Source organism: Diabrotica undecimpunctata, chromosome 3 (assembly GCF_040954645.1).
Source record: "Diabrotica undecimpunctata isolate CICGRU chromosome 3, icDiaUnde3, whole genome shotgun sequence".
Taxonomy (NCBI): domain Eukaryota; kingdom Metazoa; phylum Arthropoda; class Insecta; order Coleoptera; family Chrysomelidae; genus Diabrotica; species Diabrotica undecimpunctata.
The window spans coordinates 56,071,065-56,095,173 of record NC_092805.1 but is presented as its reverse complement, the minus strand read 5'-3'; the positions used below and the strand labels follow the sequence as shown (position 1 = coordinate 56,095,173).

Here is a 24,109-nt window from a genome sequence, read left to right as displayed (position 1 = left end):
TTTTTAGACATGCTTATCCATCGTGGCAGTGATGGCATACTAAGAACGAAGTGGTATCGTAAACCTTGTTTTAGTACTTACTTACTTAATCAATAGACCCATTTGTACCTTTCGGTGTTGGGCCGTTTAAAATACAATTCATTAAATTACAATATTTGACAGTCTTCTGAGGTGTCCTAGCTCTTAACGAACTTTCTCCATTCCTTCCTATTGGATGCCATCTGTGTTGCTTCCTGCCAAGTCTTACCCTTACTCTGCAGTGTCTGCGAGATGTCACTGTTCCATTCTTTAATGGGTCTTCCTCTTCTGTTCTTCCCTATTGGTTTGGCGTCCCACACTCTTTTTACTTGTCTATTATTGTCCATCCGGGTTAGATGTCCGAACCATGCCAATTTTTCTTCCTTGATTGACTCGAGTATCGGTTTGATTTTGAGTCTTTCTCTTATTTCTTCATTTCTGATTCCATCAGTTCTTTTTACTCCTATCGTTCTTCTGAGTATTTCATCTCTGCTGCCTGAATTTTGCTCTGATGTCTTTTGTTTAATATCCAATTGTCTGCTCCATATGTCACTGTAGGTCTATATATTGTTTTGTATATTGTCATCTTGGTCTTTGTTGATATTTATTTGTTATTAAGGAATCCTCTATTTAGTGCTTGGAATAGTTTTCCTGTGTTTTCCATTCTGTTGTTAAGATCGTCCTCTATGTCTCCTTTGTTGTTGATTACTGTTCTTAAGTATTTGTATGAATTTGTCTGTATTATTTTTTGTTGGTCTATCATTACTTCTATTTGATCTTTCGTCCCATGTTTCCTTGATATTTTCATTATCTGAGTCTTCTCTTTGTTTACGTTTAAGTTGTATTTGCTTGCTTCTAGGTTCCATTTCTCTAAGTTGTATTTAAGTTTTTCTGCAGTTTCCGCAATTAATACTATGTCGTCTGTAAATATACACATCTCATCATTTATCATTTGCATTCTGTTCCAACCGATGCAGTATTTCTTGAATGTTTTCTTACATTCTTTCACTATCTCATCTATTAGATTTATGAATAGCACTGGGCGGAGACTTCCCCCTTGTCTAACCCCTTGAGTTGTTTCAAATGGTTCTGACTGTATATTTAACATTCTTACTGTATTTGTTGTTTTCATGTATATACTCTTTGTTGCTTCTATCAGATCTTCACTTACTTGTTTATTCTTTAGGCTTTCCCATAGATCTTTTCTTTTGACTGAGTCGAATGCTTTTTCCATGTCTATAAAGCTCAGATATATTTCTTTGTTTTTCTTTAAGGCTTTTTCTATTACTTGTTGCATGGTGAATATATGGTCTTGTGTGTTGTGTCCTTTGCTGAATCCACTTTGTACGTCCTCTAATTTATGTTCTATTTCTTTTCTAATTTTCTTTTCTATTATGGTTTCGTATACTTTTGCTGCTACACATAGTAGTGATATATCTTTATAGTTCCTACAGTCTCTTGTGTTTCCTTTCTTGTATATAGGTATAATTACTGCATTTGTCCATTCTCTGGGTATTATTTTTCTTTTCCATATTAGGTTATATATGTATAACAATTTTTCTTTTGCTTTTACTCCTATATATTTCATCATTTCTGGTGCTACTTCATCGCTTCCTGCTGCTTTTCCAATCTTTATCTTTCTTATTGCTTCTTCCAGTTCTTCTTTTTCTATAGTTTCTGGATTTTCCGTGTTTCTCATGGATACTCTCTTGTTGTGGCTTTCCTTCTCCATTGTATTCGCTTGATTTCCATTCAGTATCAGCTGAAAATGTTCCCTGCATCTTTTCATTATTGTCATATCGTCGTTCATTATTGTTCCTTCCTTGTTTATTATTTGTTTCGGTTTCGTTTCTTTGTTGCTTCTTAGTTTTTTCACTGTTGTGTAAAATAATTTTACGTTTTCTGTGCTCTTGTTTTAGTAACCGTTTCATAAATTGTCATTCTCAATATCCATCCAAGATGAAAACAAATTTGGTTTTGGCCTTAAAAACTAGGGTTATTAACCTGTCACACATCGATTTCAGGGACAAGGGACTAAAAAAGTTGAGATCTATACTACTAGAGAACTCCTACCCCATAGGGCTTTTAAATAAACTCATTTTCGGTTCTCCTCTTCCTTCGCAATTTTCTAACAACCAAAATTTTCATAAAAATGAGGTCCGACAATTGACATTGACAAACAACACAACAGTAATACCATCTAAAATAACTTATGGTTCCTTACCCTACATTTCAGTTATGACACCTAAGCTAATGAACATTTTCAAAAATGTTAATGGCTTAAAAATTACAACTAAGAACGTGAAAACGGTATCGAAGTTATACACAAAGATAAAAGATCCTTTTACAATACAGGAGTCATCGAATGTTGTTTATTCTATACCGTGCACCAATTGTAACAACGTATACATTGGAGAATCATCTCGTAATTTCCACAATAGGGTGATCTCACATCGTAGTGACATAAAAACAAACAAAATAAATGCATGTGCACTCGCAGAACACGCAATAACACGGAAACATGACTTCAACTTCGAGGATTCCTGTATTTTGACAAAAGAAAAAAACCATGCAAAACGTGTTTTCTTGGAAATGTGTTACATAAAAGCTAGTACATAGTGCATAAATAAAAAATCTGACATAGATAAATTGAGCAACATTTATTGTTATATACTTGAAAAACATCAAAAATAAAATAAATATTTTAACTATACATATTCTTGTATGCCTCCCGTAAAATTTTTCACCTATTTCTATCTTTACGCGAGGCCTACGTTCAGCAGTGGACAAATATAGGCTAATTGATGATGATGCTTCTTGTATGCATAACTGGTTGCATACCATTAAGACAGGTTTAATAGTTTAATAATTAAAAATAAAAATCTACCCAATATGGCCTCTTGTCTCTTGAAAATAAATACAATATCAAGAACAAGTAATTACATTTTAATCACATTGTTTTTTCTTTCTATTCACTATGTATCAGAGTTAAAACACACTATCAAAAGATGTCATGAAATGAACTAAGTTTTACTATCCTGACCAAAAATTTTTAGAATGTATTGTCCATTATTATATTTTATATTTGTGTTGTTAATGTTGAGTGTCAAAGTTTATTTTAAATAATCTCAACGACTAGTAAGTTGCACTGACAAATTGTGATATTTTGTAAACATTTACACATTTTTTTATCTATATTACAGTGTCTTGAAAAAGGAATAAAACAATTCCGAAAGCTTGACAAAAAGTCAAAAGAGTTTTTCTCTAACATCTCGGCCAACCTTCTGACTGCAGCCCTAATAAACTGGTGGTTTTGTATATATATATATATATATATTTTATTTATTTATATATATGTACACAATCTTTTGGCCCTTTATGGATTTCCTAAGTTAGGTGCTTTTTGTTGCTTCTTTGTTATTTATATTTTCTTAGTTGATTGTCAATAATTGTCACAAGTTATTAGTTCTGTAATTCACTCAATTTTTTATTTTCGAAAATAATCTTTGTCGTGTTCTAAACCTGAAATTTTATTCTTTAGCAAGGAATTTTTTTCGATTTGTTTATCCAGTTATGGTTTTTCAAGCTAGGTAATTCGATTAGTATATAAATTTTAAATAAAAGTGTGACTATTTCTTAGCTTTAAATTTTCTTACTGCCCTTTTTGAACCATTTTATCTAGGTATTCTTATGTCTTGATCTAGATTTAATTTTTTGTTATGTAACTATGTATAGTGTTCTTTTTTATTTTAGCACTTATAAATGAATTGAAGTTGAATAAATGATTCCATTATAATTTGTTCTATTAGAGACCGAAGAGGTATAAAAAGGAAGAGTAACCTCCACCGATATTTATTGCTGGTTTTGAAAACATCCAACCATTAAACCAACTATTAAACACTAGCCAAATACAAACATGTAATCAGGGTTATGAATGAATGACAAATCAAGGTACAGGTACAAACAAATGAAATATTTGACAGTATAGTAGAAACACTTAATGAGAAGAAAACGAATATTATACATATCGCAAGAAACAAGACAAACCCTTTAAAGTAGTGATTCGTCATAATCATTTCACAGTGGATATACAAGGAAATAAGAAATAAAAAAAAATAAACAACCAAGTACATATCGTTCAGCAAATAACGAATATACTACAAAAAACTACTACCTCTGCTTTTTATTGTCTTAAAAATGCAAAAAAATAATAAAGATTAAGGTCTAAAGACTAAAAAAGAATTAGAACAATGTACTAGATGCCAAAGATATAGTCACACAAAAAATTTCTGTTATCATTAATACAGTTGTGTAAAATGTGCTCCAACTTGTAACCTCGGAAACCTTTTTTGGATGGTGCTAGAAAGGCCACCAATGGAGACACTACGGACGGTAGCCAGATGGTTGGTGGAGAGCGAGTCGTGGGTTCGAAACTAGCTTTTGGAACCGGGGATGGGTCCCATGGACGAAATAAGTAAAGATACGATAGCAGATATTAGAAAAAGATACAGAAATAAACAAAAAGATAGATGGGTAAAATTACCAAAGATAAGATAAGATAGGGAACAGGGCGCCACTTAATTTTTTGGGGTTTAAGGAGAAAATTAAGAAACCTTAGAAAAGAAAAGAGATAAGGAAAGATATTTAGGTTCAGAGATCAAACCCAAGAAAAGATATCAACTGTTAATTATTAAATAAATTTGGTCAACACTCTACATAAACAAATAATAAGTATATTAGGTATTACACTTACTTACCTACGAAACTTGAATCAGCCTGATCTTTCTACTGGTCAAAGGTATAGTTATATTTAAAGGTAAAAAGCAAATATATGAGGGAACTTTGTTAGGAGTCGACAAATAAAATACATACATAAAACAATAACAATATATTCAACAACAAGATTATGACGCTGCTGAATGCAACACAAGTAATAAAAATACACAAACAACTATGAAATGGTGGTAGGTATACATATAAAAATAAGCAGAAATATAATTAGAAAATACCTTTACACAGATATATAATATAATCATGCACAAATAAAGTTTTGGCGTATCTCGAGATATTACAGCAAAAAAATGAATAAAAATTATAACAAACACCAAAGATAACAAAAATTATTAAAATCTAAATTTACAAAAATACAAAAAAGTTACTGAAGTGAAAACATAAAAATTTAACCAAACCGCACTTGGTTAAGTCGATTATTTGGTTCGTAACAAAATACTGACTGTTCTTTAAATTTAATGCAAAATTCCGTAGTTACTCTCAACTACATTTGAAGACATGTATGATCGTTAGGTACGTCCGGATAATGGAAGATGATATGATGCCATACCATGTTACTTGCCCAGATAGGTGGAGATATTAAGATTATGTTAACTTACAGTAATTCCCGACGACTGCTGCATTAATTCACTGAAGTTAATACTGTACTTGTATTAAACACTGAATTTATGACTATATTTAATCTAATATAGTATAAGATCAAAAAAAAACTCAAAATAACAAGTATATACACGCTTATAAAGAAAATGCACAGAGAACGGTACGATAACAGAGATACAGTAAGATCTAGTCCTTATGCAAGGACTGTCCCACCAAAAAGTAACCTGTTTTCTCTACGAGTGCCCACCGAGAAGTGACTTGGTTCCTCTAAAATTTTACCAAACTACCCAAGAAAAGGTGATTAGGTTTTTCCCGAAAAACATTACAACGGGCGTTCGACGACAATTACCGAATTTATGACAAAGAACCCGGAAAAGGATTAACTAAGGATTCGCCAGACCGGCGTCTTTAAATAAATACTTAGGTAGATTCTTCAGTCATATTTCGGTAGTTTCCCAATAAAAATTTCTGATCGTAAACACGACCATCAACGTATCGTCCACATGGGTAAAAGGAATTAAAATTAATTTAATATATTAATTAAAAAAATGTTACAAACTACCAACAGTTTAATACCCTAGGAAAATTAGATCTGATTTATTAAAATGTGTACTTTGCGGTAATAACCACCTAGCGAATTACAGAGGATGAAGCGTACATAAACAACTGCAGGAAGCAGTATTTTCGACTTTAAGAAAGAAAAAGTGACCGAATGAACGACAAAAACAACAGCTACCAATGACTGCAAAAAAAATACAACACAAAGATGTTGAAATGGTAAAAAGCAACCAACAAGAGATTTATCAGACAAACGACTTACAGAAGGTAAAGAACATGATGAAAGGGCGTATGGAACAAATGAGCACCATGCTTAACTTACACTTTTCTCAAAAATGAACTAATGACTAATACACTAAAATTTGCACTATGGAATGCTAACGGCTTGACACAACACAACTAGACGTTACACTGACTTCAGAAATAGACTTACGAAAATAAGTTTCACAAAATTTCACAACTATCAAATATATCACACAACACTTACATATAAAACTGCACGCGTTGGGTCAGTAATCATTATACCTAATAAACAACATCAAACATTACCAGACAACCCGGTATCAAAGAGAACATATTCAAGCCAAAAATATAGTTGCAGAAGACTGGGCAGGACCTATAACTTTTTTAGCTATATACTATGTATATACAGTCCCGATGCCCGCCTGCAAAATTAGTATAGGCGCCCTTCGAGTTTTCTTAATTATATTAATATAATAATAATAATAATAATAATAATAATAATAATAATAATAATAATAATAATAATGTGTTGGCAGGGTGTTGAGGAGGCGGGCCCCTGTCATACAATCAGCTACAGCCCAACAACAAGAAGAACCACAAATGAGCCAAACAGCAACAAGAGCTCCACTCGCTGAAGGTGCTGCGCTGGAACATCAGCCGGCGCTCACTCAAGCGGGACGACCGAGGCAGCGCATGAAATGGACTGTTTCCATAAACGAAAATATTTTGCGCTTTTATTATAAGGTGACAAACCTCGGTCAAGAAACGATCGGCTATCGACAACAACTGTATGCCGAATTTTGCAGAGTGTACCCAGAAATCCAAGTATCTGAACAAAGAGTAGCAGACCAATACCGGGTAATTTTAAGAAACAATCTTATCCCAGAGACTAGACGCGACATCATCAGAAGCGAAATCGAACGGGAGATAAATAACCAAGAGCAAGTTGCAGATCAAGTCCCTAATGAAATCCCTAATGAGCAGATTCCTGAGCTTCTCATACAAGAAACTCAACCTAATAATACACAGCAGGACAATAACGAGTTGCACGATAGTTTGGTAAACGAGATGGCACGCGCCGTACAAGAGTTTAGTTTAACAAACCCACTTAGCAGACCACCGCTACCAAAAATAAACTCTTCTAAGAAACTAGGAGCGCTGTTACAAATTGTAAACACTGAAGTCCTACCCAATTATATCGTGGAAGCCCATACATTAGAATATTTGCATATGCTGATTTACTGTGCAGCAACAGCAATTGCTAATGTTATGGGCATTAAGATCAAAACACCACGGGGTAACAACATCGGAAGGACTAGTAACAGAATAGCACCCTGGGAAAAACGACTGCTGAGGAAGATTGAATTACTGCGTAGGGACATTGGACAAATAACAGAATACATAAGAGGAGTAAGAAGTAGAAAGATCATCAAGAGAGCTGAAGAAATATTGTTTAACACTCTAAGACACTCACGTCATGATCCAGAAAACAACACACCTCAACAATGCCTGGACACATTAAAACAAAAACTATCTGTTTACTCAGGTCGCCTGAGGAGATACAAAATTAGTAACAACCGGAAATGTGACAATATACTATTTGAGCAAGCAGAGAAGGCTTTCTATAGGAAACTTAATTCCACTGTAGAAAATGTAAATAAATCCTACCCAAGCCAAGAAGAAATTCATGAGTTTTGGGGAAACCAACTTTCGACGCCAGCTACTCATAACAACAATGCTGGATGGATTGAAGAAACGACGAACAACTGTCAACACTACAGTAATATTCCCTATGAACCTTTCACCGCTGACGAAGTCTCGAACATTATCAAAGAGCTTCATAACTGGAAATCTCCTGGACCAGACGGAGTTCAAAACTTCTGGCTAAAGAAATTTTGGAGTGTACACGAGCTCTTAACAGTATTAATTAATCATGTTATTTTTAATCCGCAGGAAATACCACCATTTCTTACTCAGGGAACCACTTATCTAATACCGAAAGATCAAAATAACACCCAAGATCCAGCCAAGTACCGCCCAATAACTTGTCTTCCAACTTTGTACAAATTGGTCACATCCTGTGTAGCCCAGCGTATCTACCAACACTGTTGTCTAAACAATATCATAGAGCCTCAACAGAAGGGATGCGCTAAGGGTTCCATGGGCTGCAAAGAACAACTTATAATCGACTCAGTCATTTCCAACCAGGCGTACACCAAAAAAAGGAACCTTTTCACCGCCTTCATCGACTACAAGAAGGCCTTTGATTCAGTACCGCATGAATGGCTTATAAATATATTGAAAATATATAAAGTCGATGATAATATAGTGACCTTTTTAAAGCATATAATGACGGAGTGGAAGACTAAAATTCACCTTCAAATACCCGGTGAAAACAACATCGAAACTGAAGATATCCCAATTAACCGGGGCCTCTTCCAGGGGGACTCGTTGAGTCCTCTTTGGTTCTGTTTAGCGATGAACCCACTGTCTCAGCTACTGAACTCCACTGACTCAGGTTTTAGCATCAAAAATAACAATACTGTTGTGGCGAAGCTTAATCATTTGTTGTATATGGATGATTTGAAATTAATGGCTTCCACTCGAAACCACTTAGATCAGATGCTAAAAACTGTAGAAAATTTCTCAAATGATATTAGTATGCATTTTGGACTAGACAAGTGCCGTATACTAAATATAGTCAGAGGAAAGGTTCAGCCCGGAGGTTTCGATATGCAAGATGGCCAAAACATCAAGGCAATGGGTGAAAATGATATTTACAAATATCTCGGAGTAAAACAAGCGCGGAAAATTGACCATAAACAAATGAAAACTGAACTAACTTCGGAGTTCGTGCGAAGAGTAAGACAACTAAATCGGTCATATCTTAATAGTAAAAATTTGTTTAGGGCATTAAATACGTACGCCTGTTCCGCGCTGAGCTACTCATTTGGTATTATAAAGTGGTCAAAAACGGATATAGAGGGTCTTCAGCGGAAAGTAAGAACACTTCTCACAAAGGCTCAAAAACATCATCCACGCAGTGCAGTAGAGAGAACAACATTGCCACGGTATCAAGGGGGAAGAGGACTTATGGATATAGGTGAGCAATTGGATAAACAAATTGCTAATTTAAGAACTTATTTTCAGGTTCAGGCTGAGACATCTACTTTACATCAAGCAATCTGCGCAGTAGATGATACAACGCCGCTTAAACTGAGGGAACAAGAAATGCGCTTAAACCATCTGACTAAGCAAGAAAAAATGCGCACCTGGATGAGTAAACCTCTCCATGGGCGACATCTTAATGAGATCAGCCAGGAATATGTCGACAATACAGCGTCGAACTATTGGTTGACATCAGGAAAGATGTTTCCGAGACTGAGGGTTTCCTACTTGCCATTCAGGATCAGGTTATTCCAACAAAAAATTACCTGAAATATATTATTAAAGATCCTCAGGTCCAAAATGACAAATGCCGATATGGATGTCAAGCCCAAGAAACCATCCAACATCTTACCGGTGGCTGCCAGGCATTTGTCGATACTGATTATAAAGAACGTCATGACTCAGTAGGAAAGATTATCCACCAAGAACTAGCTGAAAAACTGGGACTTCTCCAAACCGATCACCTTCCTTATTATCAATACGTCCCTGACAGAATGCTTGAAAATGACAACTACAAGCTATACTGGGACCGCACTGTGCTCACAGACCAACCAGTGGCGCATAATAGACCGGATCTCATACTAGTTAATAAACTTACTAGGAAAACAACACTAATTGATGTGGCGATACCCAACACCAATAATTTACGTGTTAAATACAACGAAAAGATCGCCAAGTACAGAGATCTAGAAATACAAATCAGGAGACAATGGAGAATGGAAAGTACCCAGACAGTACCTATTATTCTATCTACTACTGGTGTTATTCCCAAGAAACTCCTAGCGAACATCAAACAGCTGGGTCTAAATGAACATCTTTATAAGGCCATGCAGAAAGCTGTACTCCTCGCGACGTCCAGATGTGTACGAAAATTTTTGGGAGATACTCCAGCAAACCAAGTCACCTAGGGCTCGATAACACGGAAAGAGTCCCACCAGAGCTCAATCCTTTTGATACCGTAGGTATCTGGGATGAGTGAATTTTCCCCTTAGAGGGAGTGTGAGCCGTATGGCTAAATCTGGAAATAATAATAATAATAATAATAATAATAGGCATCTCTCGACTTATGTGGTAGTTACTTTTACGTTGCTTGTTCCGCTTTTTTTAAAATTTGGTTAGGGATCTCAAAAATATCTTGCATTTTCACAGTTTTAGTTTGACACGTTTGGCAGCCATAGATAAATAATATTTCCGTAGAGTAGAAATATAACACGGACGATATAATGTCTACTAATAGTAAATATATTGTCAAAATAAAATCGAATTTTCGGATTTTTTAGAAAATATAGATGCAATAACGAACTAGTATGGCATAAAAGTTTGTATGCACCGCGGGTATTAATACCTGTATATGCCCTCGGGCGACTTACAAACCCTCGGGCCAGAGGCCCTTGGATTTGTAACATCATCGCCCTCTGGGCATAAACATCTATTTAATACGCTTGGTACATAAATAACTATTTTGGCAATCGTACAAAATTTAGCAAAACCCGATGTAAATAGGTTAAAAAATATATATTCTCCTTGTTTTAATTTTTACAAAGGATCAATAAGATTATTACTATCTAATTTATTACATTTTTATCTGAAATGTTTACTTGACTACAAATTATTAATTTCCGCTCCTAACTGGAGGAAAAGAAATTTGACGAAGATAAACACAGCATTTCGAACAAGTGCAAAGTTGTTAGTCTTTTGAAACATAATTTATGTACTACGCGCTATTCGTTAGTTCCATGGTTCATAACCAATGAAGATATCCATCAAGAATCTAGGAGAATACCAGGGAGGATTTCGCAAGGGAAGATCGACAACCGATCAAATTTTTATGTAACATCAAAATTTTTATGTTGATCAATTTGCTATGAATACAACATTTCAACATAACTACTTTTGAAGATATTTTCTTGTAGCATTTCAAAGTAATTACGATTTTAACGGGAATAAGCTACAAATGAAGTTTAAAATAATTTTATTGACGTTATTTTTAAACTCACGAGAATTGAATTTTTCTCAGAAATAAACTTCTAATCTTGATAATTGTCATTCGTTCTGTTTACTGCCGAATACGTAGGATCAATTTCGGGGAAGATTGTATTTGTAACAATATGATTTATGAAAACTTATTTTATAAACTAGATCTAATGCATTATTTTTATAATAAGCAGACATATAATATGTTGATTCGAGACCCCATTTGTTATATTCTTTCTTGTTTTCTCTTTGTTATATTCTATTCTTTTTCTCGAAGTCAACATTAAGAAAACTGAAACCATGTGTATTGGAGGGACAAAGCAGTCCATTATATTAGACGATGGGGTAGAAATTAGACACTGTGATGAATACAAGTACCTGGGTATGAAGATAACTCAAGATGGAACACTCGATGCTGCTATAAAAGACAGAAACATACAGGGTAGAAAAGCCATATCCATGATGAACGGCATTCTGTGGGACCAAACAATATCTAAAGCGAACAAACAACTTATATACAACACCATACTTAAAAGTGTAATCACATATGGCAGTAAACTTTGGCCAATGAAACAAAGAACAGAGAAACTGTTACTAGCAACAGAAATGGACTTCTGGAGAAGAGCAGCAGGCAAATCAAGAAGAGATCGGATACCAAATGAGAGAATACGAGAAATGATGGGAATCAAGCATACAAGAGTTGATGACATAAAAACAAAACAGTTAATATGGTACGGCCATGTACAGAGAATGCCAGATGACAGGATTCCGAAACAGATTTTGACGTGAACACCACAAGGAAGAAGAAAAAGAGGAAGGCCGAGAAGAAGCTGGAGAGAGGGAATTGAAAAAGAACTAGAGGAAAGAGAAATCCCTCCAGGCCTATGGTTAAATAGAGAAGAATGGCGGTTAGGAGTGGGAAGGCGTCAGAGAATGCTGTGAACCGATAGTAGTAGTAGTAGAAATATAATATTCTGTTGTTACAATGTACAGTGACCAGCAAATATTAAATTAAAGCATCTTTTTAAGAACTTTCAATATATACTGTGAAACAAATATGGTCAACTATTTAAAAAGTTATTCTAATTTTTTATTAGCTCAAAAATTTATCAATTATTAACGAATGTTCCTAGGCACTTTAACCAGCGAATTTGTATTTTTAAAATGGATTTGAAGGTTTGAATATTCTTCTATGCGTCATAAAATTTTCAACTATCTTAAGACTTTAGTTTTAGACTTGCATAAATTTGAAAAATTATTAACTTTTTTGGAAAAGTTAAATTGTACAATTTTTTGCAAAAACTATTTAATCGATTTGATAATTTTTTTTTGTGTGGTGAATGAACATATTAAAAAGATTTCTTTCACAAAATATGAAGGGCATATGTAATATAAGTATAATAAATAAAATCACAAAAAAATCTCTGAACAATTTTTTTGTCAACGGACTAAGACGCCGGACTAAGATGATATACAGTAAAACTTAAAGTTTATCCGAATGCGTTCGCAACTTAAAACAAAAAGTTCCATTAGAATTATTTAATTAATGCTTCTTCTTCTTTACGTGCCATCTTTGCGATGTAGGTTGGCAATCATCATGGCTATTCTGATCTTAGTCTCTGAATAGTTACGCAACCATGAAATTTTTCTCCTTCCTACACTTTTCTTGCCCTGGATTTTCTCTTGTATAATTATTTGAATTATGTTATGTCTTTCATTACGCATAACCATCCCTAGCAATTGCAGCTTTCGTGTTTTGTTGGTTTCCAATATTTTCATTCTTTTTTTGACTCTTCTCATGAATCCGTTATTTGTTACATGCTCGGTACATGATATCTTCAGGATTCTTCTATACACCCATAGTTCAAATGCTTCCAACTTTTTAGTAGTCGACGCGTTAAGTGTCCATGCTACTATCTCGTAAAGCAGACTCGAGAAAATATAACACCTTGCCAGCCTAACTCTCAAGTCTAATTTCAGTTCTCTTGCACAAAGTACTGTTGTGAATTTATTTAACTGCTATGTCTTTATTTATAATGTCTTTATTAAAAGGTTCTTATTATATTGTTCTTATTTTACTTTATTAAAAAGCACGATAATTTATATAAGTGTATTAACCACTAATAATACATAATTTATTTTATACGAACCCTACAATTAAAATCGCGGGCGCGGGTATTCAGATATTAACTAACTGTTTTCAAAATGAAAGTTCCCTCATATTTATACGAAAACAGCTGCTCTAGAACCCCATGGATGTTGACCTCAATTGACCTGGTTTTGCCTCGAATGGACAGGCCTAATTCCGGAAGATTCGAACGGAACCAGTTTTTTTATTACTTGGAGTTTATGCCAGCTGGTCGAATTGTCTCGTACAATCTAAAACATAATAGTGAATAAACAAGATGTTTACAGGTTTTTAATATGACTAATATTTTTACGTAACATTGCCCCCCTCTTAAAAGATGGTTCCTCCTGGAACCTTGTCGGGACTGGAACTGGAACGGTATGCTGGTATCGGCAACTAGACCCTCTTTTACAACTTCTAGTTGTATAAAAATGACAAGGGACGGTTTTCTCTCCGCACCAGTAACTATGCGGATTGCAACAGACTAACACCTGGACTTCGGTGTCTTTAAAGATCTTCTCCACCATATTTCGGATAACCCTCCAATCTAATTGGCGGCACTCCAACTTTGGCATGGCTAACTTTTGTACGTCGGACTCTAATACGTGCTCTCTCAATTGAAGTAAGGCTTCCCATACATCTCGGTAGGTAGGTTGGTCACGGGCAGTGTCTTTTGTTACCAGGTAGAAAAGGTAACGTGATGCATCTTGGAGTTTCAAGGTTTTACCGGGAGCTGGCACTTGGCATTGAAGTTCTGCAACTCGACCAAACTTCCTTCGAAAGACGGATGCCAACCCTGGTGCGTCTTTGATACTGGCCGGGATGGTAAAGGCCCGAGAGTAGTCATCGGGGAGCGCGAGTAGATCTTGCTTTTCTTCAGTGGTAACACCATGTCTTGCTTTACCGGTACCTCCATAGGCACCCATGAATTCCTCAAACGTGAGGTCAGACACATCTTGGACTTGGTTTACTTCCACTTCTTCATCTACGTCGTGGTCACCTTCGAAAGACGCCAGCCGGTTATGGTGTACTATCATCGGCTTTCCCCTCGGAATCTTGCTTATTCGGTAGATGACATCGTTGATCTTCTCCATAATTAAGTATGGGCATTCCCAAAACTGCTCAAATTTGGGAGAACAACCTTTTCGTTTCTTGGGATTATACAGCCATACTTTGTCGTTCGTTTTAAAGCAACCCTTTTCGGCTTGTGTATCGTACCGTTTCTTCATTCGTGCGCTAGCTATCTGAAGGTGGGAACGGACCAACTCATGTACATCGTCCATTCTTTTTCGTAATTCGATCACATAATCTTCACCTGCTACATCTTCTCCAGGTCGACACCCAAACTCTAGATCACAAGGTAGTCGCATTTCGCGTCCGAATAGGACTCTGGCTGGTGTCTGGTCTGTTGATTCGTTAACAGCAGATCTGTAAGCCATTGTGAAGAATGATCGGACACCATCTTTGTCAAATACTTGCCAACTGTCCTATTCATTCGTTCTACCATACCATCAGATTGCGGATGATATGCTGTAGTTCTTGTTTTCTTCATGCCTAGTCTATCACATATTCCTTGGAATAGATCGTTTTCGAAGTTCCTGCCTTGGTCACTATATATCTCCAAAGGCACCCCAAATCGGCTGATATATTCTTGGATTAACTTATCTGCAACGGTGGCGGCCTTCTAGTCTGGAAGTGCGTAAATCTCGACCCACTTAGTAAAGTAATCAATTACGACCAACATGTACTTGCCTCCATTTTCACTTTCTGGAAATGGCCCAGCGATATCCAAAGCTATTCTTTCAAACGGGCTTCCAATATTATATTGTCTCATAGGAGCTCTCCTTTTTCGGTAAGGCCCGTTACTCGTAGCACAAATAGTACATTTCTTACACCAGTCTTTTACGTCGTCGGAACTGTTCATCCAATAAAACCGTTCCCGAATTCGCTGAAGGGTTTTCTTTACACCAAAATGCCCTCCTGATGGACTGTCGTGTAACTGACGAAGTACTTCGGCTATTCTGCTCTTTGGGATCACCAACTGTCTTCTCTTCTCTGAACCGTCATCATTTTCCAGGACTCGTTTAAGTAAGCCATCTTCCATGATAAATGAGTCCCACTGGGCCCAATACGTCTTAACTACTGAGCATAGGTTTGATATTTCTTGCCAAGGTAGTCGACGGTTTTCCTCTTTCCATTTTCGAATTTTCTGTATAACTGGATCTCTTTCTTGTTCTTCTCTGATCTTAGTAGGCATCCAGTCGTCGTTGACCATCGTTGTTCTTAGCACTGCTGCTTCCTTGGATTCCGTTTTGTTGCAGTGGGAACACTCTGCTGGGCATGGCCTTCTGGAAAGAGAATCAGCGTTTCTGTGGCTAACTACGGCCCGGTGCTCAATCTTAAAATCGTATTCTTGGAGTCGTTCAATCCATCTGGCTATCTAACCCTCTGGATTCTTAAACTGCATCAACCACTTAAGGGCGGCATGGTCGGTTCGGATTAAAAACTTCCTTCCATAGAGGTATTAATAGAAGTGCTCTACTGATTTCACTACTGCCAGAAGTTCTTTTCTCGTGACGCAATAATTCCGCTCAGGTTTTGAAAGAACTTTACTAAAATATCTGAGGACTCGTTCCTGTCCTCCTTGAATCTGAGACAGCACTCCTCCAATTCCCACATTACTTGCATCCGTATCTAAGATGAACTCTCCTTCTGGCAGTGGATACCCTAAAATTGGTGCTGTTATTAAATGCTTTTTCAACGTCTCAAAGGCATTTTGGCAGTCTGTATCCCAGCGGTAATCTCTTGCTTCCTCCGTAAGTCGCGTTAATGGCTTAGCGATATCTGCAAACTTCTTAATAAATCTCCGGTAGTAAGTACATAGTCCAAGAAAACTTCTCACTTGATGTTTGTCAGTTGGTTTTGGCCATTCCTTAATGGAATCGATTTTTCCCTTATCCACGGCCACTCCTTTTTTACTGACTATATGACCCAGATAATTGACTTTACCTTGAAATAGCTGGCACTTCTTGGGGTTTAGCATCAATTGGGCAGATTTAAGTCGATTAAAAACGTTTTCTAAATTCCTCAAATGATCTTCAAACGTCTCCCCCAAGACGATTATGTCATCTAAATAAACCAGGCATGTTTACCAAGATAACCCTCTCAACACATTTTCTATAATCCTCTCAAATGTCGCAGGAGCATTACAGAGTCCAAATGGCATAACGTTGAATTGCCACAATCCAGATCCTGTGGTGAAGTCTGTCTTTTCTTTATCTACTGGGTCCATTTCTACCTGCCAGTATTCAGACTTCAAATCCAAAGTAGAAAACAATTTACTTCCAGCCAATGTGTCCAATGTGTCATCGATCCGAGGCAGAGGATAACTATCTTTCTTGGTAACGTTGTTCAGCAGACAATAATCCACACAGAACCTCGTCGTTCCGTCTTTCTTCTTAACCAGGACCACCGGAGAGACCCATGGGCTCGTAGAAGGTCCTATCACCCCGTCTTTCTTCATTTCCTGAACAATCGTTTCAGCTTCCTCTCTTTTCGCCTGTGGTAATCGTCGAGCTGTTTGACGAATTGGCTTAGCATTACCAGTATCAATTTTATGCTTAACAACGGTAGTTCTTCCCGTCTTTCCTCCTTTCGGTACAACAATATCACGATACTGCCGAAGAAATTCCCTTAATTTCCTTTTTTCAATCTGATTCAGAGACTGTCCTGCCACTGCAATCATTTGGTCGAATTTGTCGTTGGAATTATCAGATGTTGTCGCCTGACGGATTATGGATGTCACAGGTACACAAGTTCCTACTTTTGTCTCTTTCTTTATGGTCACTGGGTAGTCGTTGACATTGATAAGTCTCACAGGAATTTCCTTAGCCGAAGTCACCAATTCCTTTCCAATTATGATTCCACGGCTAACCTCATCGTCGTGGTTCCAAGGCTTCATCATAACAGGTCTCCCTTCGTCCACAATTCCCTGTAGCCGCGCTACTATGATCGTTTCGCTTCTCGCAGGTACTACTGAATCTTCTTTAACGGCTGCTTGCACAGTGTTGTCATTATGTGGATGGAGAAATACCTCTTTGTTGCCAACTTTGATTACCTTATTCTTAAAATCCAATTGGTATCCATGCATATTCATTACGTCCATTCCCAATATAATATCCTCTTCGATGTCAGCAACTATAACAGTATGGACAAACTTTTCTGTTCCAATTCCCAATTGTACCTGGATTTCTCCATGAATGTTGGCATTTTCACCTGTAGCGGTCCGAAGTCGCAACCTCGTTGGTAACAGTTTCTTACGGCTGTTTATAACTGTCGGGCGTATAATGGTTCTGGTCGCTCCGGTATCCACCAACAACGTATGATTTTTACCATTTATTTCTCCATCTACATATACACTATCTTCACGACATTTCAAAGAAGCTATTAGTATGAGAGGGTCTTTGGAAAAGTTCTGGGTCGAAGCTGCCCCCCTAAGGCCGACCCGTTCTAGTTTTCCTGATGGTGAGTTTCTTGATTTGCGTCGTACCTAGGGTGCTTACAGGAGCTTCGTACGTGTCCTATTTCGCCACAATTCCAGCATCTGATGGTGTTCGTTTTCTTGTATGTCATGCTTTTCATCATATTAACGAGCTGGTCAAGTTTATCTTCATCTTCTTCCTCTTTTACAGTCCTAACTTTACTGTACCCACCAGAGGCCTGCGTAGCTTACTCGTATTCGAGAGCGGCGGATAAGACATCAACCAGCGTCTTATGACGAGCAAATCGCAGTGTTCTCTGCATTTCATGATCACGAAGACCATCAATAAACGTTTGAACGGCCAATTTTTCCATCATGTCTTCGGGAGCTGTTGGATAAGCATATCGTACTAATCTGGCAATATCTACCTCATATTCTTGAAGAGCCTCATCTTTCTTCTGTCTACGATTTTTAAGCTGCGACTGATATACATGCTCCAAATGTTCGTGGCCATATCACATATTTAACCTCTTCTTCAGTTGTTCGAAATCATCGGTCTCCTCTACGGCTATGGTCTGAAGCACATCTAAGGCATCTCCTCGAAGAGCGATAGTCAGGTTTACAGCCTTTTCTTTTTCAGACCATCCATTCGCTCTTGCGGCTGATTCGAACTGTTTCATGTAGTTGTTCCATGATGATTTTCCGTCGAAAGTTGGGACTTTAACATGAATAGAACCTCCACTTCCTTCAAATTTCGGCCGTGTCTCCAACTTACATTTGGTCTCGTCTTCTTTTGTCTCCACTGTAATCGGATTGTTTCCTCTCTCTGCTGTCCCTGTTTCTTCCATCTTCCTTTCCATCTCTTTCCATATCTTTTCGTCGAAGGCCAACATATCGGCAGCAACTTGGTCTTTTAACGACGATATTCTATCGTCGAGGGCAGACATCTCAGAAGTGACTTTAGAGATTTCCAAAGAGATGTTAGCAGAAACTTTGCTTTCCAGAGAAGAAATCTCGTTAGAAACTTTGTCTTCTAATGATGCGATGTCACCAGAAACTTTAGCTACATCAGAAGATACTTTCGAAATATCGTCAGAAACTTTGTTCTCTAATGATGCGATGTCACCAGAAACTTTGGCTACATCACCAGAAACTTTGTCTACGTCAGAAGAAACTTTCGAAATCGACGAGAGGACAGCATCCTCAAATATATAAGTCTCTGGGTCCAGCTGTTCTTCTTGTAGAGCTTTCTTTAGTCGTTGGACTAACTCAGCCTTTTTTCCGGTAGAAGCTAATTCTCTGTCTTCGAGATGTCTTCTTAAATTCGTCACTGTGAGCTCATAAATCGTCGTCATTTTCACAATTTATTTTATATTCACTTTGACACCAATGTTGTGAATTTATTTAACTGCTATGTCTTTATTTATAATGTCTTTATTAAAAGGTTCTTATTATATTGTTCTTATTTTAATTTATTAAAAAGCATGATAATTTATATAAGTTTATTAACCACTAATAATACATAATTTATTTTATACGAACGCTACAATTAAAATCGTGGGCGCGGGTCTTCAGATATTAACTTACAGTTTTCAAAATGAAAGTTCCCTCATATTTATACGAAAACAGCTGCTCTAGAACCCCATGGATGTTGACTTCAATTGACCTGGTTTCGCCTCGAATGGACAGGCCTAATTCCGGAAGATTCTAACGGAACCAGTTTTTTTATTACTTGGAGTTTATGCCAGCTGGTCGAATTGTCTCGTACAATCTAAAACATATTAGTGAATAAACAAGATGTTTACAGGTTTTTAATATGACTCATATTTTTACGTAACAGTACCTTTCTCATTTTATTGAAGTCTGTTCGTGCTTTCTCTATTCAAACTTTGATTTCTTTGGAGTAATCCTTCGAGTGATTAATTATTGTAGTTTTCAACTTATTCTAAAGTTTTACCGTTAATTGTCAGGCTTTCATCATTATTTTGGGTTTTTGATATCCTCATAAATTTAATTTTCATTTGGAGGTCTTGGAGGTTGTCTGCTATTATGATAGTATTATCCGCATATCTAATGTTGTTAATTGGTGTTGGTTGGGTGGTTGGTGTTAAGCATTGGTGATTAATGCTAATTGTGTATAAATAATATGTGTCACATATAGTCAATATTGAAGATTAAGTTTAAAAAATGGGTACATCACTGAATGCCTCCCTGCATGTCATAATGCGTAAATTGTCAGTTTAATTACTTATTGTCTATTATCTACCTAAACATTTATGTCGTATAGATCATAGATATATAATAGATTAATTGTAATATAAGTGGGGTTAATAAATTAATTATTTGTTCTATGATAAGATATAACACATATTATGTTTGAGTATTACTTTCATATTGATTTTTTTAGTTGATTATGAATATTTATTGCTGTTTAGAAATTTTCTTTTCTTTTTTTAATAGATATTATTTGGCCTTATTTTAGATACAAGTTTTTTTTAGCTAGCCGAGCAACCTACAGTTGTCTCGCAATTTGATTACTTCTCTAATCTATGGAATACATTTTAGATTTTACATGATTTTTTTAATGTCAACTGTACCATATTAATCGAATGAGCTTTTGATCTAAAAACGTTAGTCTTAACTTTCATATAACAAACTAAACACAAATTTTCTTGTATCGTATGAATTTTTGTTCTTATTTTGCGAATATACTGCATTTTCTTTTGATAGGCTGTCAAACAGTCCCGGTGCTAGGGTATAAGATGTCAGCCTGTAAAACTAGCATAGGCGCCTTTAGTTTTTTTTTTAAATTGACATATGCTCAACAGGCCTTCGAGGCCCATTGGAACGGGAAAAGGTTTTCTAACGCCTTTCAAGTGTAGCTGAATAAATATTTCGACTGGGTACAAGTAATTAGGTATAATTACTTCAGATTATTCTGAACAGATTCCTGTTGTAACTTAAACTTGTATATATAACAAAATCAAATAACGTAATTCAAATTTAATTTAACAACATTTAAAGGGTTTTTACCCAAGTATTTAGTGGCTCACAACATGTACATCCAGATATCACTGATGATGGAATATTAATTCCGAAAACGTTCTGTGATGTAGCCCGATAGAGTGTTTTAATATATACCTTTTATAAAGGAATTTTTAAATACATTTTTTTAATTAGGTATAATTACTTCAGATTATTCCATTCCTCGTAGTCGATCGGATAGCCAAGCGGGCTGGGCGGCTGGCTTCTCCTTCGCTTCAATGCGAGAGATGTCAGTTCAAACCCCAGCTCGGTGTACAGAAAACAAAAAGGCTAACGCAGCAGTTTAAAATTCTAAATGAATCTGCGGCTTAGTCTAGAATATGCTGGTATCTGATCGGCCTATGGTGGAGCAGTACGGCAAGAGATAAGGGCTTGCGGCTCGGTGATACTCCTCCATAGATCCCTACCGGAAGGGCGTGTGCCGCCTAAATACCGGGTATATATATATATTCCATTCCTATCCATGTCAGCAGCGAGTCCATTGCATATCTTCCATTCTCGCAAGATGGCCCAACCATCGTTTCTTTGTCCTAACGATCTGGCTAGTTTCCGGTTACAGCTCTCCCATCTCTGCATTTGTTCGTCTGCTCCAAACGTGTTCATAGTCTTGTACTCCCCCGAATATCTTTCTTAAAACACTCGGTTGTCAGATGTTTAGCATATTTTCTTGATTTTTGTTCATAACCCATGTTTCGCTCCCGTACAGGACCGTCCGACCACTTCCGACCGTCGTCCTTCCTCTCGAAATCCGCTTCTCAATTTCTTGGCTTTCTTCCCCTTTACTTGTTATTGGGTTACTCCTAGATACCCAAACTCGGTTACCTTTTTGAAGCAATATTCTTTACTCTCGTTGTTTGTGGTAGTCTTTAGTTGTATGTCTTCATATGTGATCTGCCTCATTTCCATATACTTGGTTTTTGCTCATTAGTAATCAGTCCATACTGTTTAGCCTTCGCTTCAAAGAGTTTGAAAATCCTAAGCAGTTCCCCTTTAGTTCTTGCTATTACATCGTCCGCAAAGGCCAAGACCTTACTGCTGTTGTCATAAATCATACCTTTCGTTTGTAATCCACTCTCTCTATTATTGCCTCCAGCAAAAAATTGAAGAGTATTCTGAACAGCGGATTTTCCTGCTTTAGTCCCCTTCTTACTTCGAATTTTCCTATTAGTCTTCCCTCTGTCCTTACTCTATTATCATTAAGGTCATTTTTACTAGTCAGATAATCTTTTCCGGAATTTTAACTACTCTTAGGGTATGGTGTATACGTGTTATCACAGAATCGTAAGCTTGTGTGAAATCTATAAAAAGGAGGTTTAACTTTAACTGTTGCTCGTACGTACTGCTCTGAATCATTTTTAATACGAATATTTTATCTATGATTGATCTGTCTCTTTTTAATCCTCTGGTATTCACCAGTCGGCTCGTTCAAGTGTCTCTTCAGTATAATTCTTATGACTATGGAGAGTACCTTACATATTACATCTAGAAGATATATATATATATATATATATATATATATATATATATATATATATATATATATATATATATATATAGTAAACTCTTAAATATTGGGGAAATCTGCAAGAAATACTCTAATGTGTATCAATTGTTTCGCCGAACGTTTTCGCCAAAGAGAATTAATTTGGCTTCTTCAGGGCTGAAAGAGAATAAATTTTAATTAGCTACCATATATTATCTATTAAAACATTATTGATCTTACCGTAACTTAGAATTGTAGAGTTAGAATATTAAAAAACTTTGCTAGTAACATAGTGGTGTTTTTTGTTACTATGTGCAAAAAAAGTTTTTTATAAGGATTGAAATGTATGGTAGCTTCGAACTTGACACGTAAAGGCTTACCCAAGGTTAATCGAAAAACCCAATGCAACTACATTTAAAAGGAGATATATATATATATATATATATATATATATATATATATATATATATATATATATATATATATATATATATATATATATAACATATAAGGTACTGTGATACTCCTGTACTTTTTGCACACTGTTTTATCTACATTCTTATGAATGGGTCATACTATTGCCTCTCTCCATATTTCTGGTATTTCCTCTGGCTCCCAGATTTTCGTCAGCAGGCTACATATCTGCGTTATAAGTGCTTCTTTGCCATGCTTGATTAGTTCTACAGGTATACCATTGCTGCCTGCAATTTTATTGTTTTTCAAGCTATATATGATTGCTCTTATTTCTTTCACGGTGTGAGTCTCCATTGTTTTTGCTGTGTCGTTAATTCCCCCTATTATATATACTTCTCCTCATCATTGTTATATGGTTCTTCATTAAGCAGCTCCCTGAAATGCTCCTACCATCGATATAGCTTCCCCTGCTTATCTCCTATTAGATGTCCTTCTTTACTCTAGTAGTTATTCTGTTTTCTGCGATTTGGTCACTGCTCCTTTTCGCCTCCTAATAGAAGTTTTTCACATTTTTATAATATAATTTTTTTCAATTTCTTCTATAGTCGGTTCACAATTTGTTGATAGCTCACTACAAGTTTAACCCTAATTAGAAAACTGAAATACAGAGAGGATAGGTAATACGATATAATAGTAAAAACCAACCTAAAACTGATGGTTTAAGACGTTTTAGACTAACCCACCTTATATCTGAAGGAATACAATACCTTATAATCCTATTACGGGGGTATTTTGAATGGTTAGAAATGAACGACCAGTGTCGTAGAGTATATGATTGAAACATTTATTTGAACTAAATAAATATATTTTTTAAATTGTACTTATGTAAATTGTATTTTTTAATAAAACTTATTTATTTTATTCAAAAATAAAAAGTTTCTTGCCATTTGTAAAAGATACATTTATTTAATTAAGGAAAAAGGCGCCAAATGTCGCCTGGCAAAATTTCCAATGTGTTTTAAATGTATCCATTATTTTCTAATCCGGAGAAAACTAATAAATATTTTTAAAAAATTTAAACGCAGAATGAAAAATTACATTATTACTCAGGGCAGAAAGTCCCTGAAAACTTCTACAATGTTTATTTTAATATGTTATGTAACAGGGGTGAAAATAAAAGAGAAAATATAGTATAATTTTTAATTGA

General features: G+C 36.0%; 1 protein-coding gene across 1 annotated transcript in view; it reads left to right on the top strand.

The window, feature by feature from the left end:
• The window catches only part of LOC140436825 (equilibrative nucleoside transporter 1-like), a 129,489-nt gene that overhangs the window by 94,716 nt on the left and 10,664 nt on the right, over window positions 1-24,109 (top strand). The window lies entirely within an intron of this gene.